The sequence below is a fragment of the Bos taurus genome, chromosome 8 (genome assembly GCF_002263795.3).
Source record: "Bos taurus isolate L1 Dominette 01449 registration number 42190680 breed Hereford chromosome 8, ARS-UCD2.0, whole genome shotgun sequence".
NCBI classification, from domain to species: Eukaryota; Metazoa; Chordata; class Mammalia; order Artiodactyla; family Bovidae; genus Bos; species Bos taurus.
In genome coordinates, this window is record NC_037335.1 from 17,124,949 (window position 1) to 17,150,928 (window position 25,980).

Genomic DNA, 25,980 nt, shown 5'->3' on the forward strand with positions numbered 1-25,980 from the left:
GATACCCTGGGCACGGGCTGGATCCATTTTCACGTCAAATTTAACACAGAATGTAAAGTATCACAGGGTCTCACTTTCTGAGGACAGGACAGGGTTTGGTTTTTGCGCCCTTTGCCAGCTGCTCTCCAACCCCCTCCACTCAGCTCTAGGGTCATGGGGGCTACCTGTGTCCCATTGGGTTCAGCCACTAGGGGCTCCAGAAGACAGGAGGGTAGAAGGGGAGGATGGTCCCTCCTCACTGAGCCACCTACAGACTGCAGCTCGGTGGGGAGCCTTCTTCTGCCACTGCTCGATTTAGGTCCAAGAACCAGTCCTTCCCCTCTGCCTTCAGGCCTACACTTGTTTCAAGCACCACTCATGTTTCAGCCATTCCCTTTATGTAAATGAAATTTTGTGCTGATGTCTGAGAACTAAATCGGGTGAGCAAGGCTTTGTGTGTTTTGGCGGGAGACAGGATTCCAGCTTGGTACCTACTTCTTGACTCTTGAAGCAGACACTTGGGCACCTCCCTAGCGCTGCTATTTCTTGAAGGGGCACAGTTTCCAAATCACTGCTATCAAGTATTTGCTACCTGTTTCTCAACTGCAGTGTGTCAATTATGTACAGACAATTCCTAAAATGATTAGTTGTAATATCAGAACTATAGTTTATTAACTACTTACCACCTTTCAGATACTTTAAATCCATTGTGTTACTTCATTTTCACAATGACTATGAATTAGTCATTTATATCTCATATCACAGATGAGGAAACTGACTTAGACAAAACAACGGTGATGACTAAATGAGATCTTAAATGTAAAACATCCGGGACAGCGTTAGAACTCACGACTTCCTTTTCCCTGACAGAGAGGTTAGCACAGTAGGTCCCTCATGTGTGCTCCTTGACTGCATATCCATTTGCCTTAGTACCTTAGTAGAAAAATCTAAGTCTGCACATCTTAAAGAGCAGTGTTCTGTTAAATCTAATCTCCCATTCATCCTCCTTGCCAAAACTCAGCAAGTGGCCATGGCCTCAGCCCAGAGATTATAGCCTGACCCATGCTACGGAAGACTCCATTTCCGTTTTCACAGGGATCTCACCAACTCCTAGGGCTTCAGTTATCATCTGTTCCAAACCTAGATCTCTAGTTCCAACCTCTTCCCCGCTATTAAACTTATTATAGTAAGGCGTCCTGCTCACCTCTGTAGGCGTCTCAACTGTGATACATCTAGAATGAACTCAGCATCTTCTCCTCTCTTCGCCTTCTCTCTCTCCTTATCTCTTAAACCTCTACCTTTCTAATTACAGATGCTTGAAAACTCTGAGTTATTGTCAACAACCATCTCCCCATCACTGTTTGTATCCAATCACCATATTCTGCCCCTCCTAGTTCTGTCTTATCTCTCACATTCAACTCCTTTTCACACCTTCATTGTCACTCACTTGAACTGCACAATCTTAGTGCCCTTGTCTCTTTAGCCCCAAACGCTCCACAGGCTTTCCTTTCCTGGCCATTGATGACATCATTTTTTTCCACTGAGGATGCCCTTCCCCACATACATTTATCTGTTCAGGTCCAGTCTCTTCCAAGATTCAGCTCAAATCTCAGCGGTACTAGGAATTTGTCTTCTATTATGCTGCACAATTCAAAAAGTAAAGCTCAAATGTACAGACTGTGGCAGCTGAAGATTCAAACCCACTATGCTTGTTTCTTGAATTGAAGAAAACAAAGGAATTTAAGATACAGCAAAGATGAGGTGATATTTAATTAACAACATCCTGAAATGGAAATGTATATCTTAATAATGAAGTCAGATATCAGCTTTAAAATGACAGCTGACTAGCACCGTTGATGTAGCCTCTCTCAGCTTCCCGCTAAAGCCATGGGGAAAAAGTGAAGAACTGCAAATACAGAGCTAACCAAGATAGTCAGGCTACCTATTGGCAGCACCCAGTAATCACAAAGGTCGATGAGTTGGGCTGAACAAATGGATTTTCAATACTAAAATATTTTTAATGTCAAAAATTCCTCTTAAAATTAAAAATATATGCTGTAAAAAGTAACTGGGATCTTCAATTCCATATTAAAGCAGCCCAGACTTAGAAGGGAACAGGAAGGAGGGGGGAAAGTTAGTATGTGCTAAGCTCTTTGCTGATACACTGGAGTTCAAAATATGGTTTCACTATTTATTATTATAAACAGAGAGGCATAGGTTAAAGAGTGTTTTTTGAAAAACATAAGGGTAACCACTAACAAAATAAGAAACAGGATGTATACAACAAAAATGACTAGAGAAGATAAATGTAAACAAAATGTAGGCCAAGTAAAGACAGGAAAAAATAAGACTAAAAGGAACCAGCAGGAAAAATTTTTACATTAGAAAAAAAATCAAAGTATAAAATAGCATGTCAGAAGTTAAGATTAAATATATTATTTGTGATCGAAAGATAAATGCCTAAAATCACCTGCAGAGGGGCGCCTCTGGGGGTCCAGTGGTTAAGAATCGGCCTTGCAATGCAGCAGACACAGGTTCAATGCCTGGTGTGGGAAGATCCCACATGCCTCAGGCCAACTAAGCCCAAGTGCCACAGCTACTAAGCCCGCGCTCGAGAGTCCTCGAGCTGCAAGTCCTGAGCCCATGCACAGCAGCGACAAAGCCCGTGTGCCGAGAGCCTGTGCTGTGGAACAAGAGAACCTATTGCAATGAGAAGCCCGTGTACCACAACTAGAGAGGAGTCCCGCTCACTGCATCTAGAGAACATCAGACCCAGCACAGCCAAAAATAAAATTAAAAAAAAAAATTTAATAAAAAACAGTGGTTCACATAAAAAAAAAAAACTTAAAAAAAATTAAAAAGTCACCTACAGAATGACAGATATTCCCAGAAAAAAATGAAACCTTCAAAGATGATGCTTAAAATCTTGAAAACAAAGATATAGGCAATAACTTATCGAGAAATGAAAAAAAGAATGATGAAAGAAGAAAACAAAGATTACAAATACTAGTTTTAGACAAGTGGAATTCAAGACAGAAGGCATGGGATGGGACAAAATCTATCATGTATCTTTATAGAAAGTAAATTCCATAATGAAAGAATAGTGGTTATGTATCATAGTGCTCTAAACCATATAGAATCAAGTAAAGAAAATACAACTGGTAAAAGCAAGAAGAACGTGAAGAAATCACAATAGTTCTGGGGAGATAATAGCATCCTGCTGCTGCTCTTGCTGCTAAGTTGCTTCAGTCATGTCCGATTCTGTGCGACCCCATACACAGCAGCCCACCAGGCTCCCCCGTCCCTGGGATTCTCCAGGCAAGAACACTGGAGTGGGTTGCCATTTCCTTCTCCAATGCATGAAAGTGAAAAGTGAAAGTGAAGTCGCTCAGTCAAGTCCGACCCTCAGCGACCCCATGGACTGCAGCCTACCAGGCTCCTCCATCCATGGGATTTTCCAGGCAAGAGTACTGGAGTGGGGTGCCATTGCCTTCTCCGAATAGCATCCTACCTCTCTCATGAAGTTGACTAAAAATCAAAATACCATTTAGTAATAATTAGACATATATGTAATTACAGATGTGTCCTTTAGGCGCTGTGCTGCGCTGAGTTGCTCAGTCGTGTCTGACTCTGCAACTCCATGGAACGTAGCCCGCTAGGCACCTCTGTCCATCGGACTCTCCGGGCAAGAACACTAGAGTGGATTTCTGTGCCCTCCACCAGGAGATCTTCCCAACCCAGGAATCGAACCCATATCTCCAACATCTCCTCATTGCAGGCAGGTTCTTTATCCACTGGGCCACCTGGGAAGCCCGAAATCACCTGTACTGTTTTATATTTTTGTAGATCTTTTAGACCAAGCAGTTTGAGTTGAACCTGCTTAACTTAATCTTGCCATGGCTCAGAGGTGATATTCAAAATATTTGCAACCTGGGCCAGTGGACACTGATTTAAGCACCAGAAAAGGTTCTGAGGGACGCTGATGGGCCAGACATGAACCCTTTAGTTGCTTCATTGTTGGGAGGTCTAGACGTCTTGAAGGAGGGATCTAGACAACCAGGCAGCAGGTCAAGGGGAAATTAGGAAGCCCAAGCAGCAGCTATTTAACAAATAGCACAGGGTTAGTTCATTGTCCTAACAATGAACGACGAAGCAGTGCAACACAGGAAGCTATCAGCCCTGCTGTAACACATGCTATCCCAGACACACCCAGACACACTCAGCTCAGTTAAGTCCAACAGAAGGAAACTGCCTTTGCAAGAATCCCCAATCACAACAAAACAGTCCCGCACCATACACAATAAATCAAATATAACAGCATATCATTGAACAAAAAAAGAGAGAGAAACCAATCCCCTAAAAATCTTCCTTCCTTGCTTAGTCACTAAGTTGTGTCCAACTCTTTGTGACCCCATGGACTGCAGCCCACCAGGCTCCTCTGTCTATAGATTCTCCCAGAGAAAAATACTGGAGTGGGTTGACATTTCCTCCTCCAGGGGGTCTTTCTGGACCAAGAATCGAACCCGAATATCCTGTGTCTCCTGCATTGCAGGCAGATTCTTTGCCTGATGAGCCATCTTAAGAGTCTTCTAAATAATTATCAACTCTCAAAAAAATCATAACTAAAGAGATAGGATTTGTAGAAAATAAAAAATAAGAATCCAACTTTCAAAACTGCTACAGCAGGTCCAAAGATTAATTTGGAGACAAACTTATAGTTTTAACAGCTTTTCTTGTTAAATGAGTATTTTAAAAAGTCAAGAACTGTACTCAGGAAACATTTGTAAAAAGGACTAATAAGACTTAAGAAATTCAGGGAGAAAGAAAAAATAAAACTAAATAAGAATATTAATCAACTTAAAAACAGAAAAATGAAAATTCCAACAGCTGGTCTGTGGTGTGGGTAAAATTTACAAGAGCAGGCAGCTAAAGGACTTTAACAGATTGGCTTGTCTAATACTTGTGGCAGAGTGGTTTGCATTGCCATAGTACAAACCCCATCATTGTCTCAACTCAGGAGTCAAGTGCAGTTTACTCACAAGTGCATTATCTGTCTTCATGTCTCTGTGATTGTGTCTATGTGTCTGTCTGTACCTGTTTGTCTGTCTCTATGCCGGAAAATTGTTGCCATTTTTATTTTTAATTGAAGTAAAACGCTGAGCTACATGCCAGGGTTGACACCAAGTTCAACAGAGACCACAAGTGCAGAAGTGAGCCAGGGCGTGCTATGCTTTAAATCAAAATCAAAGCCAGAGCTCAGTGTAGGAGGTAACCATGGGGATGTAAGTGCACTGGGAATTCCAGGGGAAACCTGGGGGAGGGCATTTGGATTCCTCAGGGAGAGATATGAAATCCAGTCTTATCTAGAAAATGTTAATGCTGGCTACCTCTAGATGGCGGTTACATTGTACACACTAAATTAAAAGATAAACGTTTTAAAAATTGAATTTTTTGAAAGGAAAGCCAGTGACTTGGGCTCTACACGTTAAGCCTTGGATTTACAGTGGTGTCTTTCATCACAGTGAGGTGTCAGAAGTGTCTTCCATGCTTCCAGGTGCCCTGTGCGGGGCTATATCTATCTCAGGAACAGCTCACTGTGCAGTGGGAGGCTGGGGAGCTTAGCATGGCTGAGCAACAGAGTGATGCAGTGTGAGGCTAGGGGATCCAGCCACCCTGGGTGTGAATCCCAGATCTGCCAAGTACTACTTATGTAATAGAGGACAATACACAAAGCACGTGGCCTTCTGTGTCTCAGGTTGGTCATCTGTAAAGTGGAGGCGATGATACCTCTAAGCCTTTCAATGAGGATGGAAAAAAGTACACACTATAAAAAACCTCTTGTGAATTTTATGAATAATGTGTGTGGGAAATAGAGCAGTCGATAAACGGTGATGATTTATGATTCTCTGAAGTTGTGAGACCAATGGAAAGAAAAATGGGATTTGCTCGCCTACAGAGTAGTCCCAGCTATACCTTCCTGTGGTGACAATCTTGCATGCAGAGCTGACCACAGGAAAAAGCTAACGTTTTTAGTATCATTTTCAGGTCCAGAGAGTGAACTAATGAAGACTAGCCAACACAGTAACAGTGGAGTGGGACAAGGGTCCTTTTTGAAATGTATTTCATGTCCCTTCTGTCCCTTTTTCCATGTCATAATACCCCAAAGAAGCAACACAAACATGGTCAAGACATGAACTCGTGTGTGTGTGTGTGTGTGCTAAGTCACTTCAGTTGTGTCTGACTCTTTGCGACCATACCTGCCAGGCTCCTCTGTCCACGGAATTCTCCAGGCAAGAATACTGGAGTAGGTTGCCATGACCTCCTCCAGGGGATCTTCCCGACCCAGGGATAGAACCCGTCTTTTACATCTCCTGCATTGGCAGGCAGGTTCTTTACCACTAACGCCACCTGGGAAGCCCAGAGATGAGCTCAGTTAGCCTAATTTGTTCCTGGAAAGTTGGGACTTGGTTCCATCCAAATGCTGGCATTCTGGGCTGCATTGCTAAAGCTTCCGTCCTCTTTAATTTGTTAGCTCTTCAAATGGACTTGACTTCCAGTAGGGGCCATTAAATTTCAATCTATGGTTTCTTTAATGAGGAAATCTGACTGCATCAAAGAATGACACACACGTATGGTCTAAAGTCATCCCTGGAAAACAAGATAGATATACCATGTGTTCTACAAACTGAAGTAAAAATCCCTGGATTCAGAATTTTAAAATGGGACTAATCTCCGAAAGCCCTGGGTTTCAAATAGAATTTTTGATTCTCTTCATTTTGGCTCCTAAAGGAATTGAAAATTATGTTAAATTGATTTAGCTCTTAGATTGTAGAATGTAGAAATGTATTTAAAGGAAGCCAGAATGTTTGCTCTATTGTACATACTTGAAATTAAAATTTCATTGCTGAGGCCAGTGTAGCAAATTTCAAACTTTTAACACTTGAAAGGGAGCAACATTCCAATGGTCAACTAAGAAGGAAATTAGCCACACATTCAAGTTTCCCCAAGCACCTGTCCAACGCCAGGTATACAGGCAGTAAATCTCAGAACAAATAACATGATGCTAACTCTCAATTCAAGTATACATAATATTAATATCCATACAGTAACACTTCATCCACCTAAAACTCTGCACTCTAGCAAACAAACTTCACCATAACACCGACAAAAATCAGTGGTATAAAGATCACGACTTAAGACACAGCTCCTTTACTCCTAGAAGAGTCTCTCAAACCTCCAGTCAACACCTTACCAACCTCTACATACAGGCCTGACTTTCTGGTTTCCAGTCTACAGCAAATAGAAAAGACAAACCAGCTTTCCACAGCTCATACTTCATTCAGTTTCAAAAACTACTCTGAACCACTACCTGCTTCGCCAATAATTCCTCATACAGGATACCTGTCTATCACTCCCAGCTCCGGGTCTCTGCCAGAGCAAATCCTACAACTGTGTCAGTGGTTCTCTAACGTGCTTTTGTTTAAGCCAAGACAGAATTTTAACAAATGTAATATCATATAGAAGATAATACATGAAATAAAGAATTACTCTGGGTGAAGTTGGGGGGCTGCTGTCTATGGGGTCGCACAGAGTCGGACACGACTTAGCAGCAGTAGCAGCAGCAGGCATACTCCCGTAACTAGTTTGCATACAAATACTAAAGAGCATCCATGAACTGAGGACACGGGTTCTCAAGTTTGGACGTGTCACATGGCCACTAGCATAACAGAAGCCACCGTGCAAGATTGCAGAGGGCAGTGGTGGGCTGCAGCCCTCACCTCAGTCAGTCTCAGCTGACTGTGGCTCCCAAGGTTGATAAGGATGATGGCGGTGGAGCAGCTAAAGACACAGAGCTGGAAGTCACACCCTGCTGAAAGATGCCCCTGACACCAGGCATTCTTGGACATTTCCAGTTATTTTGCGACCCTCAAGACAAGTCAGACACAACTTAGTGACTAAACAACAACGACAAAAGTGAGCCATGACTCTTCTTTATTAGCAAATAATAGCTTAGAAAGAGTGTGTAAAGGACACTCTAAACCCTTTTCTGATACTTAAACCCTCATCCCTCACACTTCCTTGAATCCTCACTCTCTCCTCAGGGTTAAGTCCAAGTGAGGCGAGGAGGTCCAGGGATAAGAGGAACCTATTTCACACATTACTTGATTGTAATGTGGCAGCGTCAGAAGGCTTGGATGAGCTGGGTGACTTCACTTTCCACAAGGTCTCTTCTGCCTTATGTTCAATGACCCTGTGGTTGAGACCTTTATTTTTCTCTTCCAGTTCCCATGACAGAAGGGAGCTTGCACAACTGGGTTTATGTTTAAAGATGATAATTAACAGATGTTAAAACCAAACAATCAAACCTGTCTGTCTCTGTGTGTATATACAAACGCACATATTCACATACATATATATACACAGAGAGATCAAGAGATAATATATGTCTTATATCATTAAGAAGTATGTCTATTTAACTCTGGTGGCTGGATTTTTTAAATGTTTTCCTGTGTATCCAAATTTTTCCATAGGAACATGAATTATTTTTCTGATCAGAAAAATATACATTTTGAAGGAAGCTAAACCAAATGCCATAATTTGGAATAACTACACAGAACTTTATTCTGTATAGTAGTTTTTCATTCTCAGACTGAAAAATCAACTGAATATTGTGAAAGAAACATTTCTCATTATCTTTCTTGGCCTTATTTCAATAAGCCATCTGCATGTTCCAATAAAAATGTTTCTGGAATCCCTCTTCTGTAATAACTTGGCATTAATTAATATCTTTATGGTTATGAACATTTTTTGCACTCATAATAGATACTGGTCTTGATAAATATGGGTATTTTTACATTTATCTTTATCCTGTTAGGTGGTAATAATTTAATATTATAATAAGAATCAAAGAGTATCTCTAAAACCACAAAAATAATATATTTAGTGATCCTTTTAGTCCATTCAGATTATAAATTACTTTAAAATATATCTCCTCATTATGAAATCCTTTTTCAAACACCAGATCAAGCCTATCTATACATAATGAGAAGGGAGAAATGGTTAAAAAAGAACACTGTTAGTCTTGTTAACATTTTGATTTACATCATTTCTTTTTTCCCAGAACATATATAAGGAGAAACTGCAAAAACCAATATACATAGTTTTTCCTTTGGTAAAAACCAAATGCAATTTCATATCCTGAATTTTTACTTAGTCTTATCATAACATTTTTCTTTACAGTGTCCATTTCTATCTAAAAAGCTATAGTGTCTGAGAGTGAATATTGAACCAACTCCAGCCATGGAATTGTATTCTCATTTTTTTTTTTTAGTCTTTGCTAATTTGATATAGAAAACTATTATCTTTATTTTGATTCATTGTTATTTAGAGAGTGGACTTTCTCACATGTTTATTAGCCATTTGTATTTCCTCCTTTTGTGAATTATTTGTTCCTCTCTTTTTTCTACTGATGTTTTGATTTTTTCTATCAGTTTCAATGAGCTTATTTTATGGAAATACTTTAATCTGTTATATGCCATACTTGTTGCAAGCATTTTTCTTTTGTTCTTTCCCTTTTAATTATGCTTATTGTTGGACTAACAGATTACATATTCATGTGCCTAAAGGTATTGATTTTGTGGTTTCTCCCATTGTTTTTAAACTTAAAAAGGCCCTTTCCATATAATAAGTCAATAAATATTCACTTCCATCTTCTTTTGATTGCTTGATTTTTTTTTAACCCATTTGCTCTTTAATCCATTTGGAATTTACTTTGGTATATAGTAACAGATGGGATTTTTTTAAACAAGTCTTTTTTTCCAAACTAATTTTCCCAGAACTATTATTCCTCTTCCTACTGATTTGTGTCCTTTATAAGATATTAAAATTTTATATAAATTCAGATTTTGTTCTGGCCAGTCCAGTCTGTTGATTTATGTGTTCATATTCTTGGACTGTACCCCACTGTTACTACACTATGATGCTCTGCCCTAAGATCTAATAGAGCTATTTCAAAGACATTACTCTCCTTTTTTACCCCTAGAACTTTCTCAACTACAGCTCCTGCTCATTCTTCATGATAAAATTCATAATTATTGGGACTTCCCTGGTAGTCCAGTGGTGAAGACTCCATGCTCCCAGTACAGGGGCATGGGTTCAATCCCTGGCCACAGGGCATGGCCAAAAAAAAAAAAAATCATAATTATTTTGTTAATTTTTTTAAAACAATATTTTTCCCCCTAATGCTATGTTGTATTTATTGTAGGTATCATTTACAGGCATTTTCACAAATAGTTCTATATAGTCCTCAAACTCAGGGTGGGCCAGTATATGCTGACTCCATTTTTTTCCAATTTTTATTTGACTATAGTTAATTTACGATGTTGTTTTAGTTTCTGCTGTACAGCAAAGCGAATCAGTTATAGCTGCTCTTGTAAAGATTCTAGAAAGCAACATCTTTTGATGAGAATTGTTAGGAAGAAATGTTTAGAACTGAATGTGATGAAAATTACAAAATCTTGCTGAGAAATACATAAGAAAATTATAGTAGTTAAAATTATGTATCTGTTTTGTAGAAGAAAATATGACAAAAATGTAACTTTCCCCCAAATCAGATTAGCAGAAACCTATTCATTTATTGAATATCTACTGTGGTTAGGGCCTGGACTGGGCTCTTTAAAAACTGCAGAAACCTCTATACAATGTTGAATGTCAATATCACAATAAAACTGGGGAAAAAAAGATTTATATCAACCTGAAAAAAATGTATGTCTACCATGACTTATCTGTCAGGAATGACCGGTAGAGGCAGTGATGGGAAGTGGTAACTCACCTGGGACCTTGTACTTATGCCAAAATATGGAGGAAATATTTCACTGGACAAATACTTGAATAATCCCCATGGAGTGAGGAATGGAGGGAAGAGGAAATTCCTGAAAGCCAAACTTGAGGAACAATACAGGATCTCTGCTAAGATTCCAGAGGAGAAGGGCTGGATCCCCAGGCTGGCTGTTGTATTGCAGAGTGACGTATGCAAAGTGGAATTGCCTGGAAGAGTAGAGGCTGTGGGAGGCAGGGAGGAGAAACAAGGAGGCTTGGAGCTGGAGAGGAATTTAGCCAGAGGAAAGGGGAGTTGTCGACTCCTGAATTTATTATTTTACACACTGGACAACACAGATCATCTTCTCCTCTGACCCAGCGAAAGCGCTTTGTTACTTGCTGATGCCACAGAGTTGGATCGTTTTACCTTGTTTGGCATCTCAAAGTGCTGAGTCTTGCTTCTAACTGGATGTGGGTGAGAAGAGGCCTGCTGCAAGCTATCCAGTCACATCTGGGCTACACAGTACACAGAAATCCTGCTACCCACAAGCCCTAATCTGACCGATTTGGCTGTACCCAGCCACATGCTTCCATCTCTACTGCCTGCTGTCAGAAATGCCCTCTCGGTGCTCTGCGATGACCTAGTGGGATAGGGGGTGGGCAGTGGTGGGAGGGAGACTCAAAAGGGAGGGGATAAATGTAGCTGATTCACTTTGTTGTACAGCAGAAACTAACACAACATTATAAAGCAATTATACAACAATTCAAAAAATTAAATTTGCTCATCTCAAAAAAAAAAAAGAAGAAAGAAATGCCCTCTTGCGTTTGAAAGTCTGATTCCAGCCAAAGGACCCCAATTGCCCCAGAAGGAATCCGTTGCTGTCTCTCCCGTGCTTCCCCTGTGCGTCTATGGAAACTTTAGTGCAGTTTGCGTCATTTATGCATTCGTGTATGAACAGTCTATCCTCATCATTAGTTGGGCTTCCCAGGTGGCTCAGTGTAAAGAATCTGCCTGCCAATTCAGGAGATCCAAGAGACATGGGTTCAATCCCTGGGCGGGAAAGATCCCCTGCAAGAGGAAATGGCAACCCACTCCATTATGCTTGCCTGAAGAATCTCGTGGACAGAGGAGCCTTGCAGGCTACAGTCCATGGGTTGCAAAGAGTTGGATATGACCAAGTACGCACGCACACATCATTAGTTGATTCTATATTTATGAATTTGCCTATAATTTATTTATAACCTCAAAATTGATACTCATGTTGCCTTCCCAGTCACCTGAACACACAGGCAGAGCAGGGAAAACCCTGAGTCATCAGACACATCTGTTCCCGACTGAGGTGAAACAAGGCATTGTTCTACTGGGCTCTCAAACAGAAAACCAGTGTCCGCTGGATGGTTTATTTGGTGCCACTTTTTCACATTTTTACAATTTTTGTTGGCAAAAACAATACACACAAATGCAAAACTGGGTTATGCATTGATCAGGTCACAAAAACATTTGGACTTGCAGAAATCTAACTCAGTTTTGGTGGTTTACAGAATACAGCTACCATGAGTAAGAAGAACCTACTGTACGACCATCTGCAACTTAAACATCCCAACAGCAACCTCCATAGCAACACAGACTTTGTTTCATTCATCTTTATACTTGCTGGACCAGTGTTAAGCACAGAGTAAGAGCTCAAATAATACTAAAGACTAGAATGGATTAGGAAGGAAGGAGATAAGACAAAGTGGGATGGAATAGAACAGAGTGACATTTATACAATATCTTGGAGACAAGAGTGCTCCTAGGAGTAATAGCTAGTGGCATAGGGAGACAGAAGAAATAATGATAGCTAATATTTATTGAGCATTTTTTATGAACACGCACTTGGCTAAGCATTTGACCTACCTGTATCATATAATCCTCACAACTCTTTGGTGTGGTAATACTATTATCCCCATTCTACAGGAAGGTGAAATGACTTGCCTACGGTCACACAGTTACCCCACTACTGCACAGTCTAGATTCATGTGGCACATAATACCACCTGTCAAGGTGAAAGGTGGGCTTGGTGGGGGGTCCTAAACCATGAGTTTCATCAGGAAGCAGCCTCGAGGAGAGGAAGAGAGCCTCTAGCAGAAGTTAGCTTGAGTCACTGGCTCTCCCAGACTTAATGGGAAGACAGTGATGCAATGAATGATTTTCCCCCAAATGGCAAAAAAAAAAAAAAAAAGAAAGAAACCAGTTTTTTGTTTGATTCCAGAAGGAGCTGGCAGAATTCATGTATTACTCACATTGGAATCACACTCTGCTGAGGCTTGTGTACTCTAGAGCCAGTCAGTGGTCAGGGCTGTGTCCAGGACTGCTGTGAGATTACTACAGGCCTTGGAATACAGCTGAGCTTCTGCAGCTGTTACGTGTTTCTGGCTCCAGTTCCACACCTCCTGGCAGATGGTTTGTGTGAAAATCTCTGCTGACTCTGGGTGTGAGAGATACACTGCGGGGGAGGGGCATGTGGTGCGGAGGCTGGGAGAACAGGGCAGCACCAAGCCAGCCCAAGCTGCCAGAGGCCATATAATCACTTAGAAGACAAAGAGAGGACTTTATAAATGAGTGGTTTGGAGGATTTTCAGATCTCTCCTCTGAGCCCTTCTGCTGGTGGGAAATGGCCGATGCTAAGCTAGTTCATCAAGTCAACCCGAAACCTTCCATAGCCACTCTGGTGGCAAAGACCCCAAATATTCTCCATCATGCATGGATGGTGATGGGTAGGTGGATAAAATTAGTGGCAATCTTAGTATTTACTTAGTGTTTTCTAAGTTTAAGTGCTGGTCTTAATGGTTTACATGAACAAATTCATTTAATTCCCCCTCCCCAAGCCCCAAAAGGTAAGTACTATTATGATGCTTGTTTTTCATTTTTTTTTTTAATGATGCTTGTTTTTCAGATGAAAACAAGTAACTTGCACCACAGTGCAAAGCTAGTAGTAGCTGTAGTAGATTGAATTGTTGACCCCCAATCTTCAGCTCCCTTTTGCATCATTCCCTTGCTTTGGCCACACCATGGGCAGAACATAGTTCCCAGACCTTGACTTAGGGAATGACAGTGTGCTAGTTCACAGCCTAAGCCTTGAGAAGACTCACTTGTTCATTTGTTTCTACTTAGTGCTCTTGTGTTTCTAACATCACCATTAGAACAACACCCCCCGGGCTGATCCAAGAAGGATGAGATACATGTGAGCAGGTCACCCAGACAACTGGCACACCTACAGCAAGAGGCAGAGCTGCAGCAGCTGCTGCAATCTGAAGCAGAACCTCCGAGCGGTACTCAGCACACATCAGGTGAACCGCAAATCGCACAAAGACATGTGAGGAATGATAAATGTTGGTTTAGTCAACGGGTTTTGGGAGTAGTTTGTTACACAGCGATAGCTAACCAATTCTGTGGTAAAACTGGAATGGAAGCCCAGGCAGTCTGACCAAACAATACATCTAATTTATATTGCTTTCCACACTCCCTGCTAAAGTGAAGAAATGGCCTCTAATGAGCTGAGTAAGCTTGTGCAAAGTGCTAAACTCCCGGGGCCTCAGTATCTGTAAAAGGAGCAGGTTCAATCAAAACAGTATTACTTAAGGTATCAAACATTAGCTCCACGTTACACTAAAAAAAAAGGGGGGGGGGTGGAATTCAACAATTCTCCTGGAATTAGTATTGTGTGAGAAAACAATTCAATAACCCTGGATTAGATAATCTTTTGAGTCTTTGTCGGTTCTAATATTCCTCATTCCAGGTAGTGGTGTGTGGCTCCCCTGTGTACCTCCATTACCAAACATTTTTGAAATTAAAATAATTATCTAATTCAGGCAATTTGAGACAACATCCATGGGAAGGGGAGAATACCTGTGATGGAAGAGGTTTTCTCTCTTTCCTTCAAACCTTGGCATATCCTCCTAGCACCCTGAGCCAACAATGGCAGAGGGCACCTCACCCTTCTACTAGATCAGCCTAGAATCAACTTTACAGAAAAGCACACAGAAACAGGAAGCTGCCGTGACATGGGACATCTCCCAGAGAGGAATCTAGGCTTGCTTACTCCATTTCCTTACCTCCCGCTTACTCTTCAACCCAGGCCCTGCCCATCCACTAGAAATGCTTAGCAGCAATACCTAACTGCCAAATTCTCCAGTCTCTCTCGTGATCCTGGCTCCTGCCTTTGTACATTTTGATGTAGATGAGAAACTCCCTCCTCCTTTGGCTTGTCGCCTTCAGCTTCCTCTTCCTCCACCCACATCACCCCTTGACATAGGTGTTCCCGAAACAAACCCTTTCTCCTCTTTTTGGCAATGTCACCCCCTCACAGGGCTTCATCCCATATCCTGACAACTCCCATAACTGACTCTGACCCTGCCCACTCAGCCAACCTCAAGCCCAGTTACCTTCTCCCCAGTCCACCTCCCCAGCTTCGGTCTTTGTACCCTACAGGGTAGCCACATAGAACCATTGCACAAACATTTCTTAAACTTTTTATCCCTCATTTTTCATGCTTCTTCCTCAGCCTAGAACACCGTTCTTCCTCACTTCCACTCCTGATTTTCCACAAGGCACAATCCTGCTCATCCTTCTCAAACGTCGCCCTCTTGGTGACACCCATGTTTTCTTCCAGAATAACTCCCTCCAGCCTCGATATTCCCTACGCGCACCATCTGCCTCTAACAGAGCAGAGCTTCTCACCTGCCAGACTAAAAGCCACCTGAGGTCAGATCCCTCTCTTAACCATGTTTGTAACTTGAATGCCCAGCAGATTCCCCACACACAGAAAGGGCTCACTAAATGTTTGCTTGAATGAATGCATATAACTGACCTACTTGTTCCTCCACTTTTGCCACTGCCCACTACTTTGCATGCTGACTGCTGGGCCTTTTCTGAGGAATGCTCAGGGTGCCCAAGGGGTAAACTAGGTCTTAACTGTAATTTATTAATAAATGTCCCCTTTCCAGGTTTCCTAAGAGGAGCAAGAATAGAGTCTAAGTCAGTCCTCTGAGACAGGTTGATCACCAAGAGACTCCCTTCTGCTTAATCCATTAGTATTATTTATGTGCCCAAATTACTTTTCCATTTTTAATCTGAACACACACATAGAGTTCTAAAAAAGTATTGGTTACTTCATTCTTTTAGAGCAGTGTCTCTCAAATTGCATTAATTTAGACAGTATTTTCATGATTTTTGCTGAGTCTACATGAGACTTGTATAATAATTATTCTATTAACCATTCTCTTTAAGTTAATTCATCTTTTTTTTCTTAGCCTCATATAATGCCAAAATACTCATGAAAGTACATGATTGTTATAATATATACACACATATGGACTTTCCAGGTGGCTCAGTGGTAAAGAATCCACCTGCCAAGCAGGAGACTTGGGTTCAACCTGGGTCGGGAAGGTCTCCTGGAGAAGGAAATGGCAACCCACTCCAGTATTCTTGCCTAAGAAATTCCACAGACAGAAGAAGCTACAGTCCATAGAGTCACAAAGAGTCATACACAACTTAGCAACTACACAACATCTATACACACATATATCTATATACACATATTAATTTCATAATTAAAAATGCTCTGTTTAAATTGCATCACATAAAATCATCTTTCAGGCCAGAAATAGTGTATCTAGGACACTTGGGGAAGCACTGGTCAGAACACTGAATCCGATGCAAAACTGTTATTAAAGCATTTTTCTTGCAGCCAGGATACTATATTTGGTGCAGAGAATGCTAATGTGTCATTCAGCCCGTAGCCTAGTGGGAAAACCATCAAGTACACTGTAAATTGCGATTTAATATTCTAAGTTCTATGTCAGGGACAAACGCAAGGGTGCCTGTATCCAACACCTCTTGGAGACCAATGCAAATCTTCCCCATTCCCACTTTAGCTCCAATGCTTCTGCAATCACTTCTGAGCAGGCCTCCATCAGCTTTGAGCAGATGGAACCTCAAAGTAGCTCACTCAGAGCCTGTGGGAGGATCTCACACTTCCTCCCCTGGGACTTCCTGGCACAACAGCGCAGGACCCCAGTAACTTATCGGCTTCTTGCGTCTACATGAGCCTGGAACAAAGGGAAGGAAAGCAAAGTATGAAGGCCCAGAGCTACATTTCATGAGGCTCCTTAGAAGGTGTGGAGCACCAGCATTTGGGGCTTCTCTGGGGGCTCAGATGGTAAAGAATCCACCTGCAATGCAGGAGACCCAGGCTCAATCCCTTGGTCAGGAAGATGCCCTGGAGGAGGGCATGGCTACCCACTCCAGTATTCTTGCCTGGAGAATTCCATGGACAGAGAAGCCTGGTGGATTACATGCAGCCCACAGGGTCGCAAAGTGTCAGACTCGACTGAGCAACTAACGTTTCACTTCACCAGGCTTTTGAGTCAGTGGCCAACATGACAGTACATGCTTGTACGCTTCCATTCCCCTAGCCCCTCATTCTTGCTCCCTGGGATCACTTCCCAAATCATCTACCAGGAATGAGCTTAGTCTGAAGTGAGGCACACTGCACTGGGAATTGACAATGCCACGTAAGATTTTCAAGAACGAGGAATTCATAGGTTTGGGATAAATGAGGTGGGAACAATCTAGAGCAAAGCATCCTAGAGACACTTTTCAGTTAGGAGAAAAGTGAGAAAAGAGGAAATTGGGGGCTGGCAGGAGAAAAAATGGGGAGCACCACCTTGCCAGCTGGTAGGGCCATGGAAGGAACTCCCTACCTGACACTCCAGATTTTTAGCCAGAGCCCAAGAACACACAGCTCTAAGGATTTCTCCCCTTGTTCTGAGACAAGGCCAGGCTTAGGACAAAAGGAGGCAGTGGGGTAGTAACTCAACAACAGGGAGTTACCTCAAGGAAAGGTGGGGAGCTCCATCTGGCATAGAATGAATTGCCTACCCTCATGGATAGAGATGTGCTTTGAAAAGATGGACATTAAGTGACATAAGCGCCTCTAGCTTTGTTTATAAGTGAAAAAGAACATCAGATTTTTACTGAGTGCTCGTTATATACCCACACCATACAGTGTATATTTAAAGTAGTATCTTTTAAAATCTTCCCCTTGAACTATGTGAATTTATCACAATCAACTCTGGAAAATTCTGAAAGAGATGGGAACACCAGACCACCTGACCTGCCTCTTGAGAAATCTGTATGCAAGTCAGGAAGCAACAGTTAGAACTGGACATGGAACAACAGACTGGTTCCAAATAGGAAAAGGAGTACATCAAGGCTGTATATTGTCACCCTGCTTATTTAACTTACGTGCAGAGAACATCATGAGAAACGCTGGACTGGATGAAGCACAAGCTGGAATCAAGATTGCAGGGAGAGATATCAATAACCTCAGATATGCAGATGACACCACCCTTATGGCAGAAAGTGAAGAAGAACTAAAGAGCCTCTTGATGAAAGTGAAAGAAGAGAGTGAAAAAGTTGGCTTAAAGTTCAACATTTAGAAAACTAAGATCATGGCATTCAGTCCCATCACTTCATGGCAAATAGAAGGAGAACTAGTGGAAACAGTGGCTGACTTTATTCTTCTGGGCTCCAAAATCATTGCAGATGGTGATTGCAGGAATTAAAAGATACTTACTCCTTGGAAGAAAAGTTATGACCAACCTAGACAGCATATTAAAAAGCAGAGACATTACTTGGCCAACAAAGGTCCGTCTAGTTAAGGCTATGGTTTTTCCAGTAGTCACGTATGGATGTGAGAGTTGGACTATAAAGAAAGCTGAGCGCTGGAGAATTGATGCTTTTGAACTGTGGTGTTGGAGAAGACTCTTGAGAGTCCCTTGGACTGCAAGGAGATCCAACCAGTCCATCCTAAAGGGAATCAGTCCTGAAAGTTCATTGGAAGGACTGATACTAAAGCTGAAACTCCAGTATTTTGGCCACATGATGCGAAGAGCTGACTCATTTGAAAAGACCCTGATGCTAAGAAAGATTGAAGGTGGGAGGAGAAGGGAATGACAGAGGATGAAATGGTTGGATGGCATCACCAACTCAATGGACATGAGTTTTAGTAAACTCTGGGAGTTGGTGATAGACAAGGAGGCTGGCATGCTGCAGTCCATGGGGTCACAAAGAGTCAGACATGACTGAGCAACTGAACTGATACTGATACTGAATAAGTGGCGCTAGTGGCAAAGAACCCACCCATCAATGCAGCAGATGCAAGAGACATGGGTTTGATCCATGGGTCAGGAAGATCCCCTGGAGGAGGAAATTGCAACCCACTCCAGTATTCTTGCCTAGAAAGCCCCGTGGACAGAGGAGCCTGGCAGACTACAGTCCATGGGGTCACAAAGAGTTGGACATGACTGACCACAAAGCACATGAATAAGTACTGTAAGCAGTACTGTTATGAGTCTCATTTTCTGTGAACCAGCTTGAGGTGACCATGAAACACTAGTTGGAAGACAGCACAGTGAAGTGTTTTAAAAAGCCCAGAGTTTGGGTTCAGGTCATTCTGAGTTTAACTCTTGCCTCCATCAATCCTACTGAGATCATGTGGTCGCTCAGGACTACTCATTTTCGAGAGACAGAGAACAACTCAAAATAGCACAAGAAAAGAAATGTAGCTGGCTCACATAACTGGAAGGGGCTGGGATAGGCCTCTGATCTAGAGCTCAGATAATTCCGGACTGCCTGTCTGGGCTGTGTTCTGTTCCTGCCCTCATTCTGTTCTACCAAAGACTAGCTTCCTTGAAGCACCCAAGGAAGCTGATGGCTCCAAGTGAAGAGTGTCCTCACTGAAGAAAGAGAACATCTTGCTCAAAAATTCCCAGAGGACAGTCCATGTGGCCCTATTGGGTCATACATCCTCCATCTGAACCAACCACTGTCATCAGACTGACAGTACACGGATCAGTGATTGGCAGTCCCATCACTGGAGGGAACGCTTGGTGGCTTTTGAAAAACAGGAATGCTGGGCAGTCCCAGATAATGAATGTCCACAATAGTTTAACCTTAGTGAAGTCACTAACATTTTGTGAGCCTCAGTTTCACCATCTATATTAAACAAACAAATAATAATACCAATTGTATGAGATTATTGTAAGATATTAAAAGTCATATTAAACTCTTGGCACATGATGACATTCAGCCTATGGTAGTCATTTTTGTTATTCCTGGTCCTGTTGTTGTTTTATGGTTGTTTTTTTGACAAGGGGATGGGAATTCGAGGGCCATCTCAGATTCCCAGATGTCTACAGGACTTCTGTCCCTGGGGTGGAGTCCCCTTTGGCTCTGGAGCCAGACGCCTTGCACAACCCAGGCTCCATGTGCCAAGGTTAAGCTGGTTCACCATCTGACGGCCGCGGAGCAGTGAGTGCCTCCCCGGCCCCAGCAATGTCAATACTGCCTTCCTGACTCCGCCTATTGTATCTGGAGGAAAGTGGCCGGGCATTGTCTTCTAGTGCTCCCCCCAGGAAGCATGATATCACCCTCTAACAAAAGCGGGAAAGCTGACAGATCTGCTGAGATGGGTGTGCCTGCTACACACACCTCACTGGTCAAGTCCTGGGCAGGGGGCTGTGACCAGCAGGGAACAAACAGCAGCCGCCCACGTGTCCCTCTGCTGGCTGCCTGATGGGCTCCCGTGGCTCATCTTTAGGTTTTTTCTCCCTCTGTCTGTTAAGTGTGCCTACCATGTTAGACATGGCACCTCTAGGCAGTGGGAACGCACTCCCACTAATCAACAGCTTTGTTAAAAAGGGTCAGGACTCTGCCCGTCTGGCAGGTTCATGTGACCACACCTGTCCCTGTGGCCTTTGGGAAGGAACAAGGGAGAAGGGTGGTCAGAGTCCCGGAGTGACAAAAGGAGGCAACGGGGGAGGGATGTAGAGGAAAGCAGGCAAGTCTTGATCTAAAAAAGCATTCTGCACATGTGACGAGAATTAAGGAATGGTCTGACTAGACTGGTGGGAATTGGGTTATCAGTTTAAAATTCCAGAACTAAGGGAGGCAACTTTAGACGTTCCCCTTCCTGAAGACTGGGAGAGATGCCAGCTGACCCTCCGCCATCCCTCCCAGCTCCGGCTCAGCTGTGCTGTCAGTGCAGCTGGCTCTATGTGAAACAACACACCTGCAGTCTGGTGCCCCCAGGCCAAGCGCGGATGCTGTCACCCTGCTGCCCCATCTTATCGTCCCCTTCTTTAAACTCTCTCCTTCTTGGCCACAGCAACGCCAATTCTCTGAAATCCCAGGAAAGGAATCTGTCTGGGTTGGCCTCTCCTGCCAGCTCCTTGACTGCTTCTTCACGGAACCCTAGGCTATCTCCTCCTTCTCTTCTCTTCTCTTCACTTAAATCTCAGTATGTGTCCATGTCCAGGACCTTACTTACTATACACAAAGATTCCTCTGTCTCAGTCCCTTGCCCAGTTCTCTTCTGAGTTTCAGACCCAGATAGCCCAGTTTTGCTAAATATCCACCATTAACATGGAAACTCAAAATCAACACGTGCAAAATAATTGTTTGTTTCTTGCCAGCCTGTCATCAACCAGGTTCCTTCTGTCATGTTTCCCAGCACAGTGAATGGCAGCACCATCACCCAAACCAGAAGCCTGGAGCAATGTTTATTCACCACCTTCTCTTCCCACAACCTCCAATAAACAACCTATCACCAGTCCCTACAGTTTCACCGCCTAAACACTTTCAATTCCCCTCTTCATCCGGGCCTTCCTGCCTGGAGAATTGAGAAGCCAAACTGGTCCAGGCCTAAATCTCTGCCGTGTCAATACATGCTCCACACTCTTACCAGAGTGAATTTTCCAAGACGTAAGTCAGATACACTAGAACAAACACCACACTAAATTTCCACATGTACAGAAAAGAGGTACAGATGACTTAATATGGCCAATGAGGCCCTTCCTGACCTGAACCCAACCTTAATTCACCACCTCCTCCCTACATTCTAGCCTTACTCAACTTCCCTGAGCTTGCCCTGCTGTTTCACACTCTGTGCTCCTTCTGATGGGAAATTCTTTCTTCCCTTTTCCTTTTTATCTACTTTGTTTTAAAATCATTTGGCCATGAGTAACTCATAACTACATCAGCCATAATATGGGGCAATATTCATTATTATTTAGGAGTTCTGGGAAAGTGAGGAAAATCTAACCTACAGATTATTTTCAATATTAAATTATATTCATATAAATTTAGCAATGAAGTTAGCATTATATGTTTTTAGTCACTTATGTTTAATTTGGATTTTAGAATTGCATTTTTTTAAATTACTGAATCCAATAAGTATTTTTACAGCTCTTGAAAAGCTAGATTTTTATATACCCCTGATGCTGGGGAAGATTGAGGGCAGGAGGAGAAGGGGGTGACAGAGGATGAGATGGTTGGATGGCATCACCGACTCAATGGACGTGAGTATGGGCAAACTTCAGGAGATAGTGAAGGACACGGAAGCCTGGCATGCTGCAGTTCATGGGGTTGCAAAGAGTCAGATATGACTTTACTGAAAAACAACAATAATTATAGTATTTATCATAGCATTTTATAATTTATTCTCCTATATTTATCTTTCCTACCAAAAAGTGAGTTTAGCAAGGGGAAAAAAAATGATTCATCCTTTTTTCTGCATTCCTGGTATCCAATACAATATTTGGTACAAAGTAAGTCCTCAATGTGTCTTCACTGACTGAAATGATAGTTGAGTGAATGAATGAATATGGGCAGGCAATAACTCAATAAATATCTATTAAATAAAAACTATGCATATCTTTAAAGTAATATTCAGCAATCATACAATACATAGTATTAGGTAAAGCTCTTGTTAAACCCACTTTCATGAGTATACCTTTCATGTTTCACACCTGAGAGAAGAAAGGGACTTTCTTTTGACCTTATTTACATCAGATATTTAACATAAGCCAACGTTTTAAGATATGAGTGATTACTACTTTCAATACATATATGAAATTGATTATTACTGTTATTATTATTTCAATGTTTAAAAACCCTTCGTATAACAACAAATGCTTTCTCTCTTTTTTTCAGGTCTGCTGTGGCATACCAAAAGTTTCTTACTGTGGCATATTAAACTCCAAGCACTACGGAGAATAGTAAAGAAACAATACCTCTAACAAAGATGTTAGAGGTTAACTGGGCTAAATCCACATGCCCAGAGTTCAAAGACACAGCCTGTGTGGTAAGGGAACTCAGAATTAGGAGAAGAACATCATGAAGAATTGGCCTAGGCAAACTGAGTTGAATTTTGTTTGCAGAGCAAGCATAGAGGATGTCTTTTCCAAATGGATAGAACAGCATGAACAAGAGCCAAGAGGAAAATATACATCATTCGTGGAGAAGGACGTGGCTGAAGTGGAACAGCCATGAATGGGATAGGTGAGAGAAAGCACCAGAAAACAGGCCGTGTTCTGGCTTCGTACTGGGAGAGACCAGTACGAAATTTGAGGAACCAGCTAATGTTGAGGGGTTTTAGAAGGAGACTGCTTCTATGAGTAGTAAGTGACCCCCTCCACCTGGAAAAGATTAGACCGCTCTTAAACAAGCACAGTGGTCCTCAGAGCAACAGTTCTCTTTCAATTATACTAGCTTCACTTGCTAAGAGAGTTCTTACTGGCTGACTAATGCATATGCATTATCACACTTGATGTTTATAATGACTCTAGGGGTCAAAAGTATTCTCAACTGTAAAAGATGAGAAAACTGTGTATTAGAGCAGTCAAATAACTGGTCCATGGTCACCCAATTTGAGCTTAACTCCAGGTGTGTAAGAGAGTCCCTGTTGGCTCAGTAGTAAATAAACTGCCTGCTAATGCAGGAGACCTGGGCTTGATCTCTGGGCTAGGAATATCCCCTGGAGAAGGAAATGGCAACCCACTGCAGTGTTCTTGCCTGGGAAATCTCATGGACAGAGGAGCCTGGTAGACTACAGTCCATGGGGTCACAAGAGAGTTGGGCATGACTTAGTGACTAAACAACAACAACCAGGTGTGTAACCTCACAATCCATACTCCAGATTCCTTCTCCTGCCTTCTTGATGAGCTCCACCTCAGTCTCAGAGCAGTGGCTTCAAAAAGTCATCACAGCCCAAGGGCATGTGCTTTTTCTTCTCCTATGCCAAGTTGATTGAGTTACAATTTAGTGTAAAGTGAGTGTAGCTGGGTCCACATTCAGAAAACACACCCAGTTTGATTTCAGTGGGCAAAGATCTTGGTGGCTCTTCGGAACCCTTATCTACCTCCTAAGTGATCAATGAGAAGCCACTGATAGTGAAATGAAAAGGATCCTCTTTTCACATTCCTAAAATCTATCCACCATCCAACCTGATCCCTCCTCAGAGTGGGAACTCACTCCTCAGGGGGACGGTGATCCGGCTTTTAGAAAGTTTCTATCAATAAAGTCAAACTATCTTTTGTGCAGGTCCCTCAGCCCCTGCATCCCAGACCTGGAGAAATACAGCATCAATCTATGGTGTCATCTAAATGGAAACCCATGAAAATACTGCTCCTTCATCTCTTCTCTCCTGACTATATGTGCTCATATGACAAAGTGTCTAAAGCACTTTTCCTTCTGCCTGTCTACTCTGTTTGCTGTCAAATTTCTTAGTGTCACCAGTGTTTAATGGGTATGCTTTGAGCAGTAGATTGAAGCAATTGCCATCTCTAAGTCAGATCTTATATTTTTACTAAGCAAACAGTTTACAGCCACGTATTACCATTTTAGCAAGTAAAGGACGTGTTGGCTCCTGTAAATTTTGTGTATCACCAAAACTTAGATGTCACCCATAGAGCTCTCAACACACCAGATCTGACACTGAACATAATCTATTTATTGAACCCCAATGCAAACTCCAGTACTTTGGCCACCTCATGCGAAGAGTTGACTCATTGGAAGACTCTGATGCTGGGAGGGATTGGGGGAAGGAGGAGAAGGGGACGACAGAGGATGAGATGGCTTGGATGGCATCACTGACTCAATGGACGTGAGTCTCAGTGAACTCCGGGAGTTGGTGATGGACAGGGAGGCCTGGTGTGCTGCGATTCATGGGGTCGCAAAGAGTCGGACACGACTGAACCACTGAACTGAACTGAATGCGTAACTTGACATTTATCTATTTTGAAGTGGTATCTTCTGGCTTTGTTTCAGCTTAGACAAATCTATCTGAGTCGTGATTCTGTGCTCTAACCAACAAACCATCTATAGGGAATGAATTGGTGACACAATCACACACATTTTTTTAAGAATAAAGTTCCAGGAGATGAATTGATAATGTCAGATAAACCTGGAGCTCACCCATCTGAATCCCTCGAGAATATATAGCATAGTCTTCTGAGATGAACTGGACAAGTCCTTCTCTCCAGGAGAGATGTTTTAAAAGAACCAAACTCTCGAAGGAAGTTCTCACAGGGTAGGACTGAAAGGGAGAGGTTCAGAACTCCCAAAGACAGTGATTAGGAGAGAATCTGGGGAGAGGGCACAGCACCTCCCTCTGAGAATAATTTCCAGGTGTGTCTCTGATCCTAGCTTCCACACCTCCACCCTTGATTACTCAGGCTTGCTACTAGCCTTCTAAGACCAACCCCAATCAAGAGGTTCCATCTGTGACCACTTCCCTGACCTTAGAACTGAATCTCCTCCGCCACTCCAGAAAAGATACTCACTATCTCTGAACCCAGGTTGTTACTCAGAATGTCAAATGAGACAGGAAAGAGGCAAGACGACATGCTATAGAGACTTTCCATTGGATCATGTTGATCACAGAGGACATATTATGATAAAGCAGAGAGAGTGATTTGTTTTATTGCTGTTCTTTCTATACAATGCTTTACAGAGAGCAGCCTGGTTTGGTGAGAATGGGAGAGAAGGGGAAATCTAGTATGTTTCTGAGAACTTGTTTGTAAGCTGGTATTGGCCATGATCCTCCATTGGGAGGGAAATCTACCAGAATCTAGGTGGATTTGATAAAAGTCTTCTAAAAGTTACATACATCCTCTTCTGCATTAGCATCTACCACCCAGAGTCACCTTCACTGAGGCAAATGTGACATTCTTTTAGTTCTATCTGTTCAGAAGTAGGGAATGAGGAACAACTCACTGAACTAGAGAGATAAGTCTGTAAGTCATGAGCCCCTTGCTCCATTACTGTAGTCCACCAGTGGAGTTTGGATGGAAGAATGG

General features: G+C 42.3%; 1 protein-coding gene across 1 annotated transcript in view; it reads right to left on the reverse strand.

The window, feature by feature from the left end:
• Nucleotides 1-25,980, reverse strand: part of TEK (TEK receptor tyrosine kinase) — a gene marked incomplete at its 5' end in the record, with an annotated part of 103,049 nt that overhangs the window by 74,818 nt on the left and 2,251 nt on the right.